Source organism: Aythya marila, assembly GCF_965140915.1.
Source record: "Aythya marila genome assembly, chromosome: Z".
Classification (NCBI taxonomy): domain Eukaryota; kingdom Metazoa; phylum Chordata; class Aves; order Anseriformes; family Anatidae; genus Aythya; species Aythya marila.
The window spans coordinates 42,232,377-42,251,748 of record NC_139080.1 but is presented as its reverse complement, the minus strand read 5'-3'; positions in this window follow the sequence as shown (position 1 = coordinate 42,251,748).

Sequence of the window (19,372 nt, the reverse complement as noted above, 5' to 3'; positions counted from 1 at the left end):
AATAGATCATACAAGTGAGTCATCACACAAGAAGGCTTCCCAGTAGGAGTTTGCAGAACTCTTTTCGGCTCTGACAGTATTTTGCTCTTTTGTTTACAGCTGAGAATCCAATAGGGATTTAGTTCTAGAAAACAATATCTAGAGAGAAGCTTATAATAGAAACTAACATCTTTGTCTTGTTTCTATTAAATCTAAGGTAAGTCTCATAGTTTTGAAAGGAATGGATAAATTAGAAAGGCCTTTGTAGATTCTGAGAAGTTGTTGGATTCATCTGTTGTTGCCAATAAGAAGTCCCTAACTTCAGTGTAGTTAAATTCAAGAAGAAAATAAGAGGTGTGTTATGACTTTTCTGTATCAATCCCTTCTTTCCACAAGTTGTGGTTGGATTGGTCAGGTGTTGTTTTTTTTTTGTTGTTGTTGTTGTTTGTTTGTTTGTTTTTAATTCAGTTTGACTATTCTTTGTGTTTCTCTGCTCGCCCTGACTGTTTACACAGTCAGGGCGAGCAGGGAGGGCAGAGGATCCCTCCCCACTCCAAAGACTAGCTCACCTACTGGCTACATCCAAGACAGCAAACCCAGCCATGGTCACCACAAGGCAGCAAGTGCTAAAACATTTGCTAATACGTTTGCCAGAAAGACTGTAGTACCCCAGACCTAGTGCCTGCCCAAAGATGTGGCTGCTCAGGTCTCTGGCTGCAGGTCATGCTTGAACCTGTTGCTGTCAATGGATGGTGACAGAGATACTGCCTGCGTGAGGTGTGAGCAGGTGGAAGATCTGATCAGCCTGCTGGCAGAGCTCAAGGAGGAAGTGAAGAAATTAAGAACTATCAGGGGGTGTGAGCAGGACTGACTGGTGGAGTCACTCTCTACCACGTCTGAAAGAAAGGTGCAGGGGCAACACACCCCAAATAACAATGGACCCCCTGACCTGTCATGATCAGGCAGAGAGAGGGGACCTAAGAGATGGAGAGGAATGGAAACAGGTCCCTGCTCAGCATTGCAGGTAGGCCCCTTCTCTACTGTCCTTCCCTCCTGAGGTGCCTTTACACAATAGGTTTGAGGCCCTGGAACTTGAGGGACAGGGTGGTAAGGATGTGAGGGAAAGTCCACACAGGAGGCTGTCTAGGGCAAAGAAGTCAACTATATGTCTTAAGACTTCTTCCACCAAGAAGGAAATGAAGGTAGTGGTTGTAGGTGACTCCTTTGTGAGGGAAACAGAGGGCCCTATATGTTGGCCACACCCTACCTGTAGGGAAGTCTGCTGCCTACCTAGGTCCCAGGTCAGAGACATTACCAGGAAACTTCCTGACCTTGTTCACCCCTCTATTTATTACCCATTAGTCATAATTCAGGCTGGTAGTGATGAAATTACTGAGAGAAGCCTGAAGACTGTCAAAAGGGTCTTCAGGGGACTGGGGCAGTTAGTGGATGGAGTGGGTGTACAGGTGATGTTTTCTTCTATCCCTTCAGTCATAGGGAGGAATACTGAGCAGTCCTGAAAGGCACAGACGATTAATACATGGCTGAAAGGCTGGTGCCATTGCAGGAATTTTGTTTGTTTGTTTGTTTGTTTTTGATCATGGAGAGGTTTACTCAACACCTGGCCTGGTGGCTGTCGTGTGCGTCCCACCTGTCCCAAAAGGGAAATGGATTCTAGCGTGGGAGCTGGCAACACTCATCAAGAGAGCTGTAAACTAAGTATGAAAGGGGATGAGGGGAAATGAGGCTTTATAGACATGAGCCTGGGGGAGCAGTCCCACGGTTGGGGGTGAGAGCAGTAGTGCAACTGACATGTATCTACACCAATGCACACAGCATGCACAACAAACAGAAGGAGCTGGAAGCCAATGTGCAGCAGACAAACTATGACTTAATTGCCATAACTGAAACATGGCAGGACCACTCCCATGACTGGAGTGCTACAATGGATGTCTACAAGTCCTTCAGAAGGGACAGGCAACTAAGGAGGGTCAGTGACCTGGCTCTCTAAATTAGTGTTTCAATGCTGTTGAGATCAGTGTTGGGAATGATAAGGTAGAATCATTGTGGATAAGGATCAGAGGTTGGCCAGCAAGGCAGTCATCCTGTTGGGGGTCTGTTATAGACTGCCAAATCAGGATGAAGAGACAGATAAGGCATTTTAAAAACAGCTGTCAGAAGTCACTCGATGACCAGTGCTTGTCCTCATGGGCAAACTTAACTGTCTGGAAATATGCTGGAAATACAATACTGCCCTGAGAAGTAGTCTAGAGAGCACCTGGACTGTGTGGAAGATAGCTTCTTGACTCAGCTGGGTGACCTGCTGGGTGGATAAAGGAAAGCCTGGTGACATAGTCTACCTAGACTTCACTAAAACCCTTTGACATATCTCCCATAGTATTCTCCTGGAGAAGCTATCCATCCATGACTTGGACAGGTACACACTTTACTGGGTTAAAAACTGGCTGGCTGGCTGGTCCCAGAGTTTGGATGTGAATGGAGTGAAATCCAGCTGTCGACCAGTCACCAGTGGTGTTCCCCAGGGGCTGATGTTGAGGTCGATCCTCTTTAATATCTTTATTGATTACTTGGATGAGGGAATTGAGTGCACCCTCAGTAAAGTGGGAAGGTAGGAAGGTCCTGCAGAGGGACCTGGAGAGGATGGATCAATGGACAGAGGGCAATGGGATGAGGTTCAACATGGCTAAGTGCCAGCTCCTGCACTTTGGCCACAACAACCCCATGCACCACTACAGGCTTGGGGGAGAGTGGCTTGAAAGCACTGCAGAGGAAAAGAATGGGAAGGGTAAAGTTGATGCTACTAACCTCGTATTTATTTTATTTATCCCAAGCACCAAATGCATTTAGAGTTGCTCTCTCACTCCAGTCTTTCATTCATATTACTGCACAGGCTCTTTAGATACGTAAATTGCATTTTTGGTTGAGGACACTATAAACAAGATTAGTGAAGTAGAATTGCAATCCTCTCATCCTCTCTTTCCTACTTTTTGTTTTGTTTTGTTTTGTTTTTGTTTTCATGTAAACTATGCTTTATTTTTATGTTGTACATGTGATCCAACAAAATTGCACAACATAGAAGAAGATGAACTGTAGTGAAGTAATGGGAAAGAGGGACCAATGAACAGGATAAAATCAAAAAGATTTTCTTAAATAATAGTTATCACAAAGAAATGTAACTTTTCTATTAATTGACAAGATCTACTGCAAAAATGTCCTTGACTTTTGCCCTTTGACCTAAAACAAGATTTATATTCCTCTGTTCTCCTTGCAGGTAGGGTACTGAAAAGTTCAGTATTAGGTCATACACAATAAATGTAGAGCTATGGGATGTATTAGGAGCATCATTTTTCAAGTGTCTTAATAGCAAATTAGTGGATGACAGCAGAACTGAATAGTTCTGCACACCAATTACTGTTCACACAAAAATTGGTAAGCTAATAGTGTCTCAATTTTAGCATATAATTTAGAGCACAGAAAATTTGGTTTCAATATTAAAGCTCACATTTAATTCTCATTTTGATTAAAATTATATATATTTTTTATTTATTCTAGGAAATCTGTTTTTTTTTTCTTTCCATTGCTTTCTTTTTATCGGTTCAATATCAGTTTCTCTCTTGCACAAGAGTCTTACATGTTGCAAATTAATTTTGCTGGCTTGCTCAAATAAATATTAAGAAATCACTTAATAGGGAAAAGAGACCTGGCTACTTCATCTGTGTAATCGTCTTTAAATCAATAACAAAAGTGATGATCTTATGAAATTAAAATCGAGCTCATAGGTCTAAACTGTAATGCTAACAACCTTTGAATGAGCTCCAGTCTGCATGTTGCCCCTCAGCTCTCATGGCTAAGTAGGTTATTATATATCATTGAGAAGTACGGGATGAAGACCCTAGAATTAGCAATTTTAACATAAACTCTGAAACTACAGGAAATATTAGGCTGATAAACAAGCAGCTATTAGATGGCACAATGCCAACCATGATTCCTTTCTTCTGTCATTTTACCAATTCCTTTGTAATCTTTTCAGTCTTGCCATCAGCAAAAGTAGGACAATCACAGAATTGTCCAGGTTGGAAGAGACCTCCAAGATCACCCAGTCCAACCTCTGAACTAAAAGTCCTCCACTAAACTATATCACTAAGCTCTACATTTAAACATCTTTTAAAGACCTTCAGGGATGGTGACTCAACCACTTACCTGGGCAGCCCATTCCAATGCCTAACAACCCTCTCAATAAAGCAGTTCTTCCTAATATCCAACCTAAATGTCCCCTGGTGCAACTGTAGCCCATTCTTCCTCATCCTGTCACCAGGCACATGGGAGAATAGACCAATCCCCACTTACAGCATCCTTTAATGTACATACAGAGAGCAATAAAGTCACCCCTGAGCCTCCTATTCTCCAGGTTGAGCAAACCCAGCTCCCTAAGCTGCACCTCATAAGACTTGTTCTCCAGTCCCCTCACCAGCTTTGTTGCCCTTCCCTGGACTCACTCAAGCACCTCCATGTCCTTCTTGTACTGAGGGGCCCAAAACTGAACACAGTACTCGAGGTGCAGCCTCACCAGTGTCAAGTACAGGGGGACAATCACTTCCCTAGCCCCGCTGGCCACACTGCTGCTTATGCAAGCCAGGATGCTGTTGGCCTTCCTGGCCACCTGAGCACACTGCTGGCTCATATTCAGCCAACTATCAACCATCACTCCCAGGTCCTTCTCTGTCAGGCAGCTTTCCAACCATTCATCTCCCAGCCTGTAGAGCTGCTTGGGGTTGTTATGCTCCAGGTGCAGGACCTTGTTGAACTGTTGCACATTGTTGCACATGGCCTTATTGAACTTCATACAGTTGGCCTCAGCCCATCGGTCCAGCCTATCCAGATCCTCCCATAGAGCCTTCCTATCCTCTAACAGATTGACACGCACCTAACTTGGTGTTGTCTGCAAACTTACTGCGGGTGCACTCAATCTCATGCAGATCATCGATAAAGATATTAAAGAGGACTGGCCCCAGTACCAAGCCCTGGGGGACTCCACTAGTGACTGGTCTCCAGCTGGATTTAATTCCATTCACCACGACTCTTTGGGCTCAGCTATCCAGCCAGTTTCTAACCCAACGAAGCGTATGCCAGTCCAAGCCAAGAGTAGCCAGTTTCTTGAGGAGAATGTTGTGGGAAACTGTGTCAAAGGCCTTACTGAAGTCAAGGTAGACCACATCCACAGCCTTTCCCTCATCCACCAAGCACGTCACTTTGTCATAGAAGGAGAACTGGTTCATCAAGCAGGACCTGCCTTTAATAATCCCATGCTGACTGGGCCTGATCACGTGGTTGCCCTGCAAGTGGCACGTGATGAGATTCAAGATAATCTGCTCCACGAGTTTCCCTGGCACTGATGTCAAACTGACAGGCCTATAGTTTCCCGGGTCTACCCTCCTGCCCTTCTTGTACATGAGTGTCACATTTCCGAACCGCCAGTCAACTGGGACCTCCCCCAATAGCCAGGACTGCTGATAAATGATGGAAAGAGGCTTGTCCAGCTCCTCCACCAGTTTTCTTAGTACCCTCGGGTGAATTTTTTCACCTGTTTATTTATGTCATATATATATTTTCCACAACAAATAAGAACAGTACTCTTCTTGCCTTCCTCAGCCTGAAATCCTTCAGACTTGCTGCTGCATTGAACAAAATAAGATGCTGTTCCAACAGGATTTTGACACTTCGCTGAGTTTCTGTTCTCTTTTGCATCACTTACTAATTTTTGGTTTCCTGCATCTGCAAGTTATAAACTTACACGACCCAAGAAACAATGAAGTTTTATTTTTCCATGAAAAAAAAATGGGAACAAGAAATGCACCTGCGCAGAATGAAATCTGTCAGTTTCCTCACGAGACAAATGACTCAGGTACCTCTGAATTGACTCAATCACCTTATGTTGTCAAGTGCAGTGGAACCACTTTGCTTTGTTACTTTATTACTGACCATCTTAGTTACGTGTCATAAAACTTTGGAGCTGAACAAACCTCTACCAGAGCAGGGTCACCTATGTGAGCAGGACATAATAATTGTATGTAGTCTATCACCTGGTGTTCTCATTCAGTAATGAGAAACAGGAAAAGGGGAATTTAAAAACCCCCACAGAGCACTCTTCTGTTCAGAGCTTTGATCCAACTCAGTCTTATTCTGGCCATGGTTGTTCTAGCAGTGTATCATTGCCTGCCTGAACATGGCACACTATTTCACATCCTATGACACATCAAATGAAATTTTATTGGTAAGAATTTTTTGTCACTTAGGCATTCATAGCCTTTTAATGCTCTTACTGTAAAACTGCATCTTGATCCTAATGCTAAATCCCATTGATTTCAAGCATACTAAAGACAAAATCTCTTAACTGAAGGGTCTGGAATATTTTCTACCTGGTATATAATCTGTGTATCTCATTCTGATGCTGTTATATGTCTACCTACATGCATGACTCTATTTTTTTTTTTGTTGTTGTTCATTTCTTTATATAGTTATTACACTTATTAAATAAAGTCATACAGCAGGAGTGTAAAGTAGGATACTTAAACATACATCTATTTTAAACATCTGAGTACTTTTAATTAAGGCAACAGAAGTGTTTATGTGTTTGAAGTTATGTGTATATTTAACCCCAAATTAGAATCTATGAACTGCTAGAAGATCAGTATTATATATGTCATTATATATGACTTGAAGTACTATTATGTTTTTACACATCTTCAGATGTTTTACTGATTTCTTGGCAACAGTTTTATTTCAAGGAATAAGTAACATAAATGGCTCTTTTATGTTCTTAATGAATCACATCTAATGGAGAACAATATATTTCCTTAAACAAACTAGGAAACCAAGCAAACAAGAAAAAAAATCCTATAGGAAATCCTATGAAATAAGTCTTACTGCTCAGTGTTCTGTGCTCATCATGTTGCAGAAATTCAGTCCTCAGCCTGAGCAATATCACACAGACACGCATGAAGTAACCTTTTCTGTCTATAATTGTCCTCCTTGTGAAGGCCAGATACTACAAATCAGAAACCTGTATAACTGGCATGGACTTTGCTATCCCTGATGGAAAAGGAGATGTTTTTGCTTGCCTTTAAAGCAATGGAATTTTTTTTTTTTACATTTGTATAGGCACTTTTTATTTTAAGTGTCCTAATAGGCAAACATAAAAAGTTGATTAAATCCATTTTCTTTTGCTCCAATCCCTTGGATTGCATGGGCTAGCAAAGTCTTATACTAGGAGAAACAGAAGAAAATTAATTTAATTCGCTCTTTGTATCAGAGCCGAAGTAGAACTTCAGCAATGTACAACCAGGAATTACAGATGGCCAGCGCTGCTCAAGAAACATTCCTTTAGGAGGCTGTGTGTCAGTGTAGTTTATATGCAAGACTCCTGAAGAGCATTCTAGATTCTTGGGGTTTGAACACTGGACAAAGTTACTGACTTATGCTCATTTCTTTCCTTGGAGATTACTTTTCAAGTGTTACTCTCATATTTTCACAAGGATGTCTGCCAGATGAATGTATATTTTTCATTTCTCAGTTACTGTGAATCCTCACATAGGTCTTAGTTCTCTGTCTTTTACACTACATGTACATTTTGAATCCAGGCTTTACACAAGAGAGAAGGGTATCAGAGCCCATTTTTTGAAAGAGGGAGTTCACCAGTAGCTGAAGTACCTGTTATGACCTCTACCCATATAATGAAGGGAAATTTTCATACCTGGGTGTACTATGGGGATGACAGAGGAATTTAGCAGTTCAGGGAAATGTCTTACGTAAGTGCAGGCAAGTGACAGTGGGACTGAAGAGTGTTGACCTAACAATCTGTCAAGTCTGTATGTGCTGGGGAAGGAGCTGGCTTTGCTTCCACAACTTGATTCTGTCCATTATTATCTGTTATCACTTAGTTAGAACAGATCCTGATCTATTACTTATTATTTCAGTCTTGTCTCACCTGGATTTCTTTTTTCTATGGGAGCTTGGGAAACCCATAGGAAGAAATCTGCTTTATTGCCGTGTTCAACTTCTGCCAAATCACAGAGTACACCAGTGAATACCCCCACCCCTAGTGAAAAAAAATACAGAACTGCTTAAATCAAAATCTGCAACACATGCACCTTTTAATGCTAGCTGTGCTTTGAGGTATGTTTCCTTTAGCTGTCATATTGGTATCAGCTTTTTCCCTTACACCCCTCTCCCCTCTCCCCCTGGGGTGTTTGTTGCCTGTGACTAGAGTTCAAGATCTTGTAAAAATGAAGAAAGTAATGGCATGCGGGAGATGGGGAAGCCCCTAAGCATAATTGGATAAAAATGGTTCTGTGATCCCTGAAGGGGAGAAACACTTCAGTTGTTGCTGATTGGCACCAGAAATAAACCTTTATCCTAAAAAAAAAAAAAAAAATGAATTGAACCCAGCTGGCTGACAGACATATTCATTTCCTTCTCGGGGGAAAAGTAAATGGATTACCCAGGAGTTTTATGCTTATCAAGCAACTAAGGCAGCCTAAAAGTATTTATTTTCCCATTTCTGTTTACATGAGATCAAGACATAAGGTTGCAAACACATTTATATAACAGAAGAGTTTGTAAATTCTGCATTTTCAAAGTGGAGGTTTCATTCTGTGTCTTCTATTGCCAAGTCATATGTAAAGCAGGTATTAACAAATTGCCTGTAGGGCTGTATTTTTAGTGCAGCATTAAAATTCCACTTTAGATCTTTGTATCTGCAGGGATTTTCATTTCCATCTATTCTTACCCAACAATTTACCATCACATTTACTTGACATCAAATCTGATATAGCTAAAGAAGTACTAATTATTCTGAATTATAATCATCTAAACATTTATTTTTTCTACTTTATTTTTAGGTAGATAATTAGACCTAATAATACCTACTTGGGTATAAGTATACAAGAATTCCTTCATCTTCAAAATGAAGTCCACTAGTTAGCTATTTGTATTTTTATTATTTGTTAAGGCAAACAAAACAAAACAACAACAACAACAAATGAACCACAATATACTCACTCCAAGTAATAGAGATAAAAAATTATTGTTCTGGATGTTGCCTCTCTTTTCAGTTTGGAAACATGCCTCAAAATAATCACAAACACTCTCACAAATGACCACAAGCTTCTTATAGAAAGAAATACCGAGATTCTTCACAGGTTGCTTTGTAGAGGATAACCTACCTGCTTTGTACAAAAGAATACTGCTCTCTAGTGGAATATGGGAAAAAATTCCGTGACCTCCCCACTTACCTTTCTTCCTCTGCATTCTTAGCTGTTTGTAGATGAAAGGCAGCTTAGCTTTGTCCTAGAGTTATGACATGTTATGATATATGGCTACAATTACAGTGAGATTATACTGTGAAGTGGTATTGCTTTTGTAATCAAGTAAAGGAAAATTCTTTTGCTTTTTTTTTTTTAAAAAAACTCTCAAATCTAAACCAGGCATTTTAACCATCCTTTTTTTTTTTTTTTTTTTTTTTTCCCAGAATGCTGTTGTCTGTATTAAGAGTGTGGAACTAATAACTATTTAATTTACACAGGAACTCATAATAATTTAGCTAGCATAAGGTTAATTTGGGAGTGATTAATAACTGCATTTATACAGCTGGAAATTTTAATAATGCCTCTCTAAAATTTATAGTACTAATGTTTTGTATTTAGGGTTTGCTTTTATGTTGTGGTCATTTCCTCCTTTGGAGTGGAAAAGGTTTGCTGGAGCAGGAATCAAGTTGTGCAAATTGTCCAATACATTGCTGTCTGTCTCAGTGGGTGGGACACTATGAAAACACACACACACAGACACACACCAAATGTGGTGCTTTCAGTTTCCTTCCTCCAGGGCTAGTTGTAGATCTGTCATTTGTTTGGCTAGACTTGATGGGATCAGGGCTCCTTTGACAGCTTTAATCGCTATCACTACTCACAGCAAGCCTGCGAGCTAGTGAGTTGACATGCTGGACATACTTAAAATAGGCATGTAGTGCAGGACTGAAATGAACCTAGACTGGAATGTGCTGTAAGTGTGCATTCAAAACAGGCATGCATTGCTTGGAGGTATTACAATGTTAAACCTGGAGCCAGCTGTTTTCTGAAGATTTATTTTCAATATGCCCTGTCCCTTAGGCATTGGAAAGTAACTTAAAATATCATCTGCAAAAAAGCTAGATAGTCTGTGTCCAGAGTGCCTGGTTCTTGTTGTGTTTTGTGGAAATGACTGTGGTTATGCTAGGCTAAAAGAAGACTTTTCTGAATAATATATCAGTGAAGACCTGTTTAGATCAATTAAATTTCAGGTTGTGAGTAAAACATTTGGAAATCTTGGATCTGAAACAAAATATAATTACCAAAAAAAAAAAAAAAAAAAAAGTAAACATCAACATCAGTCCTAAAAATCCACAATAAATGTAAAGGTACTTCTTGAATGTCTGAAGCAAGGAAAGTAAGGATGATACAAGAGGATTGTGAGCCTCAACAGTTTTCCTCTTTCCTGTTCTTCAGAGTATCCTCACCATCCATGTGAGGTTATAACAGTTTAGAAATCTGGGGGATTTCACAGTTCAGAGCAATTATACTGAAACTGACACACTATAAGAACAGTTCCTTGTCTGAGAAACTCAGCAACTTAAAAGTTTTGCCACTTTATATTGTTGGTTAAGCATTAAGATTTCAGTAGTGGTAAGTCTTCTGAATAGGAACTATTTCCTACTACAGTTTATAGACTAAGATGTAATACTCAGGGAAATCTCGATGGTGGATATTTCTTTCTTTCTTTCTTTCTTTCTTTCTTTCTTTCTTTCTTTCTTTCTTTCTTTCTTTCTTTCTTTCTTTCTTTCTTTCTTTCTTTCTTTCTTTCTTTCTCTCTCTCTCTCTCTCTCTCTCTCTCTCTCTCTCTCCTTCTCTCTTTCTCTCTTCCTTCCTTCCTTCCTTCCTTCCTTCCTTCCTTCCTTCCTTCCTTCCTTCCTTCCTTCCTTCCTTCCTTCCTTCCTTCCTTCCTCTCTGGCAGATAGAAACTGATCTCCATCACCATGTCTTTCTACTAGTATAACTATGCTGGACAATCAGTCCTAAACTTGATTCAGCCTTAAAAACAATCAATGAATTTAGCCTTGAAGCACTTATTATTATTTATTTATTTATTTATTTTTAGGATGAAAAGTTTATTGTCCTCCTTTACTGGAGTGAAAATGAAGATAGAAAGAGAAGAGAAGATAGAAGATAGATGATGAGTAAAAATTATATAAGATTTGTACTTTTGCGAGGAATATAACACAGATCTCTTGCTTCCTACTCCTGTGCATTAACCAAAATATTTTGCTTCCTTCCCTGGAGTATTTACAGTCTTTCATTTCCACTGGTAATGGAAAGTTTTCCTGGGGGTAGGAGGACAAGCTATAAATGGAGAGTACAAATAAAACCATCTGGAATAGTGGAAAATAGAAGACTAAATCATCTGCAAAATCTGGTAACATGATATAGAACAAATAATGAGCTATGGCTATCATGCAATAGTTTTAATGCACATTGAAAAACATACAACAGAGTGCTCTTAGATAGTTCTCAGATGCCTTTAGTACTCAAATTGCAAACCTCAAGGATCCATTCCTGTGGCATAACCACAATGGCTTTCTAGTTATACTTTACAGTTTTAATTGTGTAAAATACAGAGATAACTCAGAAAAAAATATGGTTGCTTGTGAAGAACCTACACATAGCAGGTGTTACAACATGAAATGTGATTTCTGCTAGTGTGACAGAAATATTTCCTTCTGCCAAGATTAGGAAATATGGATGTCTTTTTATTGGCTCAGTAATTGTCATTAATTAATTAGAAGGAATTTTTTTCCAAAGAGCATTAAACATACTAAGCATTAAGTGCTGAGTAATATTGTTATTGATTTACAGCACCTTTTACAAACATAAGAGCTTTATAGATAAGAAAAAACATACCTTGTAGCACAGCACATGTTGTTGTTTATTTATATGTTTGTTTGTTTGTTAAGTTGCATTCTATGAGTAAATGACAAAATAATTACAGAGAAATAAATTTTCAACTCGAGATCCAAAGGAAGTCTAGGAATTAGCTGTTCAGCTTTCATCTTAGAGAGTACAATGAAATCAGAAACAGATGAAAAAAGACGTTCCCCAGAACAGCACAAAGCAAATTTAATAGACAAATATATACATCAGAAATCTGAACGTAAGTGCATAATCATTGAATCATAGCATATCCTGAGTTTGAAAGGACCCACAAGGGTCACTGAGTCCAAATCTTGGCTGTACATGAGCCTACCTAAAAATTAAACCTCTGCCTAAGAGCATTGCCCAAATACTTCTTGAACTCCAGCAGACTTGGTGCAGTGACCACTTCCCTAATGAACCTGTTCCCGTGCCCAACCACTCTCAGTGAAGAACCCTTTCCTAACATCCAATCTGATCATCCCTGTTGTAGCTTCATGCTACAACAACAATTGACTCAAAAAGGTCTTCATCTACATCCACATCTCCTAGTCTTCTGGGTCATGAACATTAGAAGAGCCAATGAAAATATTCCTTTTCCTAAGACCATGTATTGTCTCTTAAACCATAATTTTCACTGCAGAAGCAGTGTGAGTATGTCTCTGCTGCACATGCTGAGAAATAAGACATAGAGCTTGTGTTGCCAGAGAGTGGAGACAGGGCTTCAGAACATAGGAAATGGAACCACTGCTAATTTCTTAGTTGTTTTCTCTTCTACTTCTTCATTCTGCCATCTATCAGCCATCGTAATCTACTGCTCTGTCAGCTCGAAGAACTTCACCAAATACCTGAAAATTTTCCTTGACACCTCAGAGGAAGTAACTACATATGATTAAGTGTAAAATTCAATCTGGACATGTCTACTTCAAAACGTGGGTAAAGAAAAGGGGTTTTGATCTTACACCTATCTTCTCTGACCTCTTCTTCACAATATTTTATATACTCATTTTATGGACCATCTTGAGTATAAGTGTGACCTTAGCAAATGAATTATAAAGAATGAAAAGGGACTGGGTAATATATAGATATCTGATCAGGTAATTTACTAAGAATTATATCTTAAGGGTTCATTGATTTCACAATAGTATTTTCAGTTTGGGGAAGATTGGTTGATTTCAAGTGATATTCTTAGAGTTCTTTCAAGTGTCTAAGTCACAAAAACAAGAAGTGCCCAAAACCAGCAGGTTCTTTACAAAAAAAAAAAAAAAAAAAAAAGAACAAAAAAAAAAAGCAGCTGTTGCCTGTCCCTTCAAGGTAGCACTTTGCTACCTTGTCAGTAATAAATCAGTACCTCCTGTCCAGTTTCTAACTAGTATTTCTTAGGAGGAGAATAGTCAGGGAAAGGGTGAAAGGAATAAAATAAAGGAAATGATCAAACAATACAGAAATTATCTTGGAATCCCTATAGTTTATTGGCACTTGACTGCCTGACTAAAGGCCATCAGAAGCCCATTCAGAGTTAATATTGTGGTTCATACTATTTACAAGTCCTGCTGACCTGCTGTATCAATTACAAACTGTACAAGAGAAAGCATTTGCAATAGTAAAATGGAGATAGAGTTTAGATTGCATTTCTGTATTGGTTTATGATCTTCCTTTGATAGGAAATATAACTCAGTGACCTTAGGATTTTCAGATTCCTTTATCTTTGACCTTTGAGATCTAGCAGATATGTCTGTGATTGGTATACAGACTAGTTGTTCATGAGAAATTGTAGAGTCCATCTCACAGGTTATTTAGGTTAACAAGGGCCTCTTCTGACTTATGGTATTGCCCTTTATGCATTCAAGAGGGAGGTGAAAGTGTTGCCAGTATCCTTTTGAACCTATCTGCTATGAATTTTAATTATAAAACATATAAAATTAATTATTAATAAATATTATAAATAACATTAATCTTGTTATTTAAATATTAATATTCAGAATCTAACCACTATAAATGTTAAATGGGGATTAAATTTGTGTAGAGCTGGATATCACAGAGTCACAGAATGGTTTAGATTGGAAGGGACCTTAATTCAAGGACCTCACCTAATTCCACCACCACCCCCACCCCCCCAGCCAAGTAGGATCACCAAGAGCATATTGGACAGGATGGCATTCAGCATCCAGGTGGGCTTTGAATATCTCCAGAGAAGGAGACTCCACTACCTCTCTGGACAACATGTTCCAGTGCTCTGTCACCCTCACAGTAGTGTCCTCTAATATTTAGCTGGAACTTCTTCGTGCTTCAGTTTGTGCCCACTGCCCCTCATCCTGTCACTGGGAATGACTCAAAAGAGACTGGCTCCATCCTCTTGACACCCTCCCCTCAGATATTTATACACACTGATGAGGTCTCCCCTTAGTCTTCTCTTTTCCAGGCTAAACAAGCCCAGTTCTTTCAGTCTGTCCTCATATGACTGTGGTGGTTTTACTCAGGTGGGCAGCTGAGCTCCACCACAACCACTCTCTCACTCCCCCTCTCCTCAAAGAGGAAGGGGGAGAAAATACAACACAGAGAACTCGAGGTTTGAGATGAGAAAGTTTTAATTAAAGGGAAAGGGAATGGGGAGAAAAAGAAACAAAAGAAACAATAAGTCCGCGTGGAAGCACAGAGAAAGAAAAAGAAAAAAAAAAAGTTATTCTCTACTTCCCATCAATGAGCAATGTTTGGCCACGTCCTGGGAAGCAGGGCCTCAAAACACGTAGTGGTTGTTCAGGAGGAACAGCCCTCTCCCCCACGAGAGCCCCCCCTTTTATTGCTGAGTGTTATAGAATATGCCTTTGGTTGGTTTAGGTCAGCTGCCCTGGCGATGTCCCCTCCCCATCACTTGCCCACCCCCAGCTTGCTGGCTCTTGGGGGCTTGGATGGAGTCCTGATGCTTTGCCAGCACTATGCAGCAATAGACACAACACTTGAGTGATATCAGTGCTGTTCCAGCTACGAGTGCAGAGCACAGCACTGTGTGGGCTGCTTCAGGGAAAGGTGACTCCAGCTCAGACAGACCCAAGACAACGACAGATTCTGTAGTCCTCTAATCATCTTAGTAGCCCTCCTCTGGAATCACTCCAGTAATTCCATGTCCCTCTTGTGTCCTAGAACTGGACACAATACTTCCTGGGTGGCCTCTCCATGGCTGAATAGAGGAAGAGGATCACCTCCCTTGACCTACTGAGAATACTCTTCCGAGTGTAGCTCAGGATAACTTTGGCCTTCTTGACCACAAGGGAATATTGTTGACCAATGGTTATCCTGATGTGCACCAGGTCCTTTTCTTCAGAGCTGCAGTCCAGCAGGTCAATACTTACCTTGTACTGATGCTTGGAGCTATTCCTCCCTAGGTGCAGGACCCTGAATTTGCCTTTGTTGAACTTCATGAGGTTCCTCTCGGCCCAAACCTACAGCCTGTCCAGGTCCCTCTGAATGGCAGCACAGCTTTTGGGGGTGCACTCTGTTCCGTCATACAGACAACTGATGAGTAAGATGAGCAAGACTGGACCCAGTACTGACCACTGGGGCACACCACTAGCTATCAGCCTCCAACTAGATTCTGAAACACTGGGCACAATACTCTGAGCTCTGCCAGCTATCCAATTATCAATCCACCTCACTGTTCACTCATCTAACCTGCACTTCTTGAGCTTGTCTATGAGAATTTTATTGGAGACAGTGTCAAAAGCCTTACTGAAGTCAACATAGACCATACCCTCTGCTCTCCCCTCATCTACCTAGCTAGTCACCCCATCATAGAAAGCTATCAGGTTGGTTAAGCATGATTTCCCTCAGGGAAAGTCAGCAAAAAGTCAGGAGCATGCTGACTACTCCTAATCACCTTCTTATCCTCCACATACTCGGAGATGACCTCCAGGATGAGCTGATCCATCACCTTTTCAGGGATGAAGGGGTCTTGTAGTTGCCTGGGTCCTCCATCTTGCCCTTTTTGAAGACTAGCATGACATGGGCTTTCTTCCAGTCCTCAGGCACCTCTTCTGTTCTCCACAACCTTTAAAAGAAGATTGAGAGTGGCCTAGCAATAACATTGGCCAGCTCTCTCATCACCTGTGGGTATATTCTATTGGAGTCCATTGATCTGTGGATGTCATGTTTGCTTAAATGATCTCTGACCTGATCCTCCTCAACCAGGGGAAAGTCCTCCTTCTCCAGACTTCCTCTCTTGTCTCCAGACTCTGAGATTCTTAAGGGCTGGTCTTAGCACTAAACACTAAAAAAATAAGAGAGATGACTAGGATGAGTGGACAAATATGAGGAAATAGGAAGTAATTAAGGGGGGGAGGGGGTCATTTATTTGTTTGTTTTGTTTCATACTTTGTAATTTGATGACCTCTTGGAGCCACAGCTGCTTTGGAAACCTTATAGACCAGGACACAGATAAGCCCAGATTCTTTCTGATGTAGACCCTGACTTGCCCTCAGTGTCTGTGGTGGATATACATTTGGAGTTGGTTAGGATTATATCTGAATGAAGAAACTGTTCATGCTTCTGCATGTTGTTTTTGACTTTTAAAGCCATTGGTACTCCAGAGCTCTCCATTTATTAAACAGATATAGAGTGGATAAAAAATATGTCACTGGCATAGTGACAGTGTACAGATGATCCTTTCTCCTTCAGACTGCAAACATTTTCAGTGAAGAATTTCTAACTCAAGATTTTTGTTTGTTTGATTCATTCATTCATTCACTGGTTGTTTCAAAATTCTACTGGTTAGGTATACAATATTTTCTATTGAGCAAGCTATCCCATTGTACAAAATAAATTTATAAACAACCCTGTTGTATTTGGAAAGTCTGTCTTTTGGGAGATAGAATATATATATTTATTTTAGCGTGTAATATATCTACATGATCTCATAGTATCATGTAGCTTCATTTGTGTTGAGTACACTGCCTTAAATGGCATGCAAAAAGCTCATGAAGTAGAAGAGTAGAGGTACTTCTCACTCTGTCTGGAATACTTTTGATCAGCAGGTTTTTAAATCTCTAATTTTCTGAATGAGAAATGATAAAGCAAAAAGTAATGTTGCTGGCTGTTGCAATGCAGTATTAATCTAGAATATTTAGGCAGTAACCACTACTGAATCCAAAGCAATGAATGGCTCCCAAGTTTAGACACATTTTACTGTTTGTTTAAGTCAGAGCAGATGATAGGAAATTAAAGAAACAAAGGAATAGCAGGAAATTTGAATGTTGTCAACACTGAAAGAGACAATAGTTTCAGATATTAACTTTGTTCCTTTGAGGTAGTTGTGGAGAGCAATATGTTCTCCCCTGAGCCTTCTCCTCTCCAGACTAAACAACCCCAGTTCCATCAGCTGCTTCTCATAGAACATGTCTTCCAGACCTTCACCAGATTCATAACACTACTCTGGGCATGCTCCAGTACCTCAATTTCCTTCTTGTAATTAGAGGCCCAAAACTGAACAAAGTACTCGAGGTGCATCCTCACCAGAGCTGAGTACAGGGAAATGATCACCTCCCTAGTCCTGCTGGCTACACTATTCTTGATACAAACCAGGATGCCGTTGGCCTTCTTGGCCACCTGGGCACACTGCTGGCTCATGTTCAGGCAAGCATCAATCAGCACCCTCAGATCCTTTTCCTCTGCACTGCTTTCAAGCCACTCTCGGCCAAGCCTGTAGCAGTGCATGGGGCTGTTGTGGCCAAAGTGCAGGACCCATCTCTTAGTTTCACCGAACCTCATCCCATTGGCCTCTGACCATCATTCCAGCCTGTTCTGGTCCCTGTGCAGGGCCTTCCTACCCTAACACTTCCCCCTAAATTACTAAGGGTAATTTACCAATTACCAATTTACCAATTACCTTTTCCAAGTCATCAATAAAGATATTAAACCAACACCAACCCCTCAGGAGTACCACTGGTGACCATTTTTAACCTAGCAAAGAGTGTACCTGTCCAAGTTGGCCATTTTCTCCAGGAGAATGCTATGGGAGATCATGTCAAAGGCCTTGCTTAATTTTAGGTAGACTATATCAACAGGCTTTCCCCAATCCACCAGGCGAGTCACCTGGTCATAGAAGGAGATGAGGTTGGTCAGGCAGGACTTACCTTTCACAAAAGCATGTTGTTTGGGCCAGATCCCCTGGATATCTTGCACATGTTTGTGATTGCATTCAAGATGCAAGGTCTAGGGAAGTGATTGTCCCCTGTACTCAGCTCTGAAGAGGCCCCACCTCGAGTACTGTGTTCAGTTTTGGGCCTCTCACTACAAGAAGGACATGGAGGTGCTCGAGTGAGTCCAGGGAAGGGCAACAAAGCTGGTGAGGGGTCTGGAGAACAAGTCTTATGAGGAGCAGCTGAGGGAGCTGGGATTGTTCAGCCTGGAGAATAGGAGGCTCAGGGGTGACCTTGTCACTCTCTATAGGTACCTTAAAGGAGGCTGTAGTGAGGTGGGGGTTGTTCTATTCTCCCACGTGTCTGGTGACAGGACGAGGAAGAATGGACTAACATTGTGCCAGGGGAGTTTTAGGTTGGATTTAATGAAGAACTTCTTTACTGAAAGGGTTGTTAGGCATTGGAATGAGCTGCCCAGGGAAGTGGTTGAGTCACCATCCCTGAAGGTCTTTAAAAGATGTTTAGATGTACAGCTTAGTGCTATGGTTTACTGGAGGACTTGTTAGTGCTATGTCAGAGGTTGGACTAGATGATCTTGAGGTCTCTTCCAACCTAGACAATTCTGTGATTCTGTGAAGATGACCCGTTCCACCACTTTTCCTGGCACCGAGGTCAGGCCAACAGGCCTGTAGTTCCCTGGGTCCTCCTTACAACCTTTCTTATAGATGGATGTCATTATTAGAAAGTCTCCAGTCATCTGGACCTCTCTGGATGACCATGACTGATAGATGATGGAGAGCAGCCCAGCAATCACATGCGGCAACTTCCTTAGCACCCTCAGGTGGATCCCATCTGGCTTCATGGACTTGTGACAGTCCAGGTGGAGCAGCACGTCTCTGCTTACACCGGAACTGTGGGGAGTTTGTTCTGCTCTCCATCCCAAACAAGGGAGTTGAAAATCCTGAGCACAGGTGGTCTGACTATTAAAGATATTTGTAAAAAATACATTAACTTCATCCTTTTTCTTATCCTCAGTAGCCATGTTCCCTGCCACATCCAGCAAAGGATGGGAATTTTCCTTGGCCCCTGAGCTTCATCATCATAATCATCATCATCACAATAATAATAATAATGTAAAATGTAACTAGTATAAATATTATGCTCTTAATTATGGATATTAATTTCTGATTATAACTAATTTAAAAATGAATACAGAATCTTTAGAAAGAAAGAAGTAATGGATGA